Source organism: Dasypus novemcinctus, chromosome 17, assembly GCF_030445035.2.
Source record: "Dasypus novemcinctus isolate mDasNov1 chromosome 17, mDasNov1.1.hap2, whole genome shotgun sequence".
Classification (NCBI taxonomy): domain Eukaryota; kingdom Metazoa; phylum Chordata; class Mammalia; order Cingulata; family Dasypodidae; genus Dasypus; species Dasypus novemcinctus.
The window spans coordinates 91721799-91725115 of NC_080689.1; positions in this window are offsets into that span (position 1 = coordinate 91721799).

Here is a 3317-nt window from a genome sequence, read left to right on the forward strand (position 1 = left end):
TGAATTTGGCAATATATTAGGCTTCATTTTTGAAGACGTTTGGCCCACAGAGGGGTTCACCTATGGCAGTGGAGGAACGCTCTGGTTTCTTGGACTTACCCTGGCCAGCTGACAGGAAGGTGAAGAGGGTCAATCACCACACCAGGGAGCCAAGAGTGCCTACAACTGCAAGCAGGAGAATTACATCTATTATTCATGTGGAATCTAAGCCCCCTCTTGATGTAGAGGGGGACTGGACATAGCCATCCCAGGTCCACAGGATGGAGGAATAGAGTATGGATTAGAGTGGACTTACTGGTGTTCTACTGGGGAACTATTGTGATTAGTAAGGGAAGAAATTATAGTAGTGATGTGGAGAGGGTGGCCACGGTGGCTGCTGATGGTCGGGAGAGGGAAGAAGAGATATGGTGTGGGGGCATTTTCAGGATTTGGAGTTGTCCTAGATGATGCTGCAGGGACAGATGCTGGACATTGTGTGTCCTATCATGGCCCACTGGTTGGACCGGGGGAGAGTGTGGACTACAATGTGGACCACTGTCCATATGCTGCAGCAGTGCTCCAGAATGTATTCACCAGGTGCAGTGGATGTGCTGCAATGATGGAAGAGGTTGTTGATGTGGGAGGGGTGGGGTGGGTGGGGGCTATATGGGGACCTCATATTTTTTTAATGTAACATTTAAAAGAAAATAAAGAAAAAAAAAGAAAGGGAAAGTCCAAGGACATGTATATCACTAGAAGGAAAGCTAGAAAATATAATATGGGACTGTATAACATAGAGAAACCGCATGTGAATTATGAATATGTGTAATATTGCATATGTAAGACTGCTTTTACAAATATAAATACAAATAAACTAGCAAGACAGAAATGGAATAACAGCTATGTGCTTCAGGGGAAGCATAGAGATATTGAGAAGTGATGATTTTTTTGTCTGTTTTTTGAGTATGATTTTATTACTATTGGAAAAATGAAAATGCTCAAATAATGATTGAAGTTATGAATGTACAACCATGTATTTATATTAAATACCATTGATTGTACATTTTAGGTGGACTTATCTGTATTAATGTATATCGATAAAACTGATCTGTTTTTAAGAAAAATAGAAAATGTTTGGATGTTTGTTGGCTTTTATTATTTATTCAATCTCTTTACTAGTAATTGCTTTGATCAGATCCTCTATTGTTCCTAGAGACAAGGTGAGTACTTTGTATATTTCTAAGAATTTTTCCATTACATGAAGTTTATTTAATTTATTGGTGTATAGTTTTTCATAGTATTATCTTATAGTCGTTTTCTCATAATCTTTTACTTTGATGGGGTCAGTAGAAAAGTCTAACTTTTCATCTGATTTTAAGTATTTGTATCCTCTTACTTTTTTTTGTCACTTTACCTAAACATATATACATTTTATAGATATTTTCAATGATCAAAATTTTCATTTTGCAGATTCTATTGCTTTTTTAATGGATTATTTTAGTCAAATTGATAGGATATTTTGATATCCTGACCTTTTGTGTAGATGTGAAGAGTAGAGTTAAAGATGACTCCAACTATTCTGGTTTACACAACTATGTGTGTGTTGGCCTCTTCCCTAGGCTGGAATTTTTTGGAATTAGGATCTGTGGGAGCATCCAGGAGTTAGATTTTGTATTTGAGATGCTTTTGTGACATGTAAGATAAATTTAAGAGTTCAAACTAGATATCTGACATAGAGGTACAATTTTGTACAAGATATACTTTTTCCTTTCAGTTACATAGACTTTGATATAATTAATGCTTTCATTTATTTATTTAATTTTTGTTCATTAAAGTAATTAAACAAATATTAATTCTCCCAGACTGTTATTCAAGCATCATGTCAGATACTTTGTGGATATTGTTTTCCTATGTATCAATAAAAGTGTGAAATTATATTTACAATAACTATCTATTTAAAATGTATGATAAATATAACAATGACATGCATATGCTATACATATATTATATGAACATTTTTCTTATATAATAACCTAGTAGTCATTCAGCTGCCATGAATTTATAGTTTATTTTACCTTGTAATTCCATGTAAACTTTACTAAACATAGCCCTTCCTTTCCCACAATGTTAAACACTTTTTCTGCATGATATAGTAATAAAGTCCTTGGTTTTACCTTATAGATATATATTCATAACTGTATCGCTCTTTTTTAAAATAAGGGTTTGTATAAATGGTCCAGTTTGCTAAATATTCCCAAAGTGGATAACATGAAACAGGTTGACTTTTCTACTTTTAATAGTGTTTTTTTTTTTAAGTTGTGACGTAAGGAAACAATCCTGCATCCCATACAGACTTCCCATACATTGTCCCCCAGGACCAACCACTTCCTTTGTTCTGACACATATGTAACAAATGATGAAATCACTTCACCATAATATTACTGCTCCTTATGATCCGTAGGTTATATCTAGTGTATTTTACTTATGATCCATCCTATTATTGATACCATGTACTAGACTATATTTCTTATAGTTAATGAGAGAATGATCTCCTATTTGAACAGTTAAACACTGTCCATTATTCTCCACACTGTTCACTACATTATACAATTGCCCACCTTGAACAATCCATCTGATTTTATGCTCAGTCACTCTCAGTTTCATTTCAGAGTTATGCTGTCATTAGCTCAGTCCATTTCAGAATATTGTCACTACTCCAAAAGAAAAAAAATCCCATACTACCTTATACATCCCCATTATTGATTCTTAGTATTCATATAGTAATTTCTCTGTCATTGTTGTAAAAATATTATAATATTACTGTTAACTATAATCTCTACATTACATTAGCTATACTTTCCCATTCATCTCCATTATTGACACCTTGTAATACAGGAACATTCTTCTACTAACCACAATCATCACCCACCACTGAAAGCATTATGTTATGCCATCACTAGGTTATCTTCTGGCTTTCTTTCAATTGACATTAACTTCCCCACACTAGCCATTTCAGCCACAGTCACATTTATAAATCAGCAATGATACTTATAAACAGTGAAATATGTTCCATCACATCTATCCATTTTTGCAACTTACAATGTGCTCATTAAATTTTCTATGACATTCAGCATAAGCTCCCCCATTTCAACCCACATTCTATCTCCTATAACCTATACTATGGATTTTAACTCCATGAATTTACTCATCACATTTAGTTCATATTATTGGGAGCATACAATATTTGTCCTTTTGTGTCTTGCTTATTTCACTTAACATACTGTTCAAAATATTCACCCATATTGTCATATGTATCCCCAGTTCATTTCATCTGAATA